Genomic DNA, 1,002 nt, shown 5'->3' on the forward strand with positions numbered 1-1,002 from the left:
TACATACATACATACATACATACATACATACATACATACATACATACATACATACCCACACCGACACGTACACGCTTTTTGGTCTCTTCCGAGGAATGATAGCAGGATGAGAATAAGACGAACCTACATTTGCAGCACACATGTACAAAACAAAAACTCCCCCCGCATCAAAGCTTCTGTCGTCATGTCCCGATGGCTCAAAGGGACTCGTAGGAATCAAGACTTATTGCCCCTTCTCCCACACTTCCGGAGACGTCGACACCTTCAAAGCAATACGACGAATTAGGGTTAAGCTGGTGTGAAGAGCCCTTGAGAGGCATTGTGCTGAAATATTATTATTTTATGGCGGATCCTTCGACTCACGCGAGTCGCTTTACAAAGTAAATGCCCTTCCTTTGGTGTGGAAGATCAGTGGGTCTTACTGACTGGCTTGTAGAAGAGCAATGTTGACGTAGAGTTCTGACAAACAAAAATGTCGTCTCTAGAGACTTTGATGGTTCTCTCTTCCTAACACGTAGCCTCCAGTACAGAAATAGCTCGCAATGTTCTTTATCTTTATTTTCTTTTTGTATTTTCTTTTGCATTTTCTTTTATATTTTCTCCCCCCGAAGAGGAAGATTTTTTTTTCCTTTATTTATTTCATTCTGAAACCTGGAGGAAGCAGAGGCCGACCACAGAGGGATGATCATATTGCCGTGGTTTGGTGCACATATGCGTGCTCTTTTGTAGGACGCAGAGACACAACAGGTTTGGTAAACACAGAGTTGTGTTTATTAGCATCGCAAACAGGAGTCACCGTAGGTTCATTCTCCAGTGCAAAAGAGTTAAATCTACTTGTCGTTCAATGCTGGGCCTGCGATGTGACCGCTCAAAGCTGCGGCCCATATGGTGATGTGTTACTTTATTCAAGCCGCCCATGTTTTTGTGGTGAGATTACTCACAAGTGGGAATAAAGTCTGCGAACAGCATTTTGTCTATCCCTCCCCCCCCCAACCCCCTTTT

This window comes from Aplysia californica, unplaced genomic scaffold, assembly GCF_000002075.1.
Source record: "Aplysia californica isolate F4 #8 unplaced genomic scaffold, AplCal3.0 scaffold00003, whole genome shotgun sequence".
NCBI classification, from domain to species: domain Eukaryota; kingdom Metazoa; phylum Mollusca; class Gastropoda; order Aplysiida; family Aplysiidae; genus Aplysia; species Aplysia californica.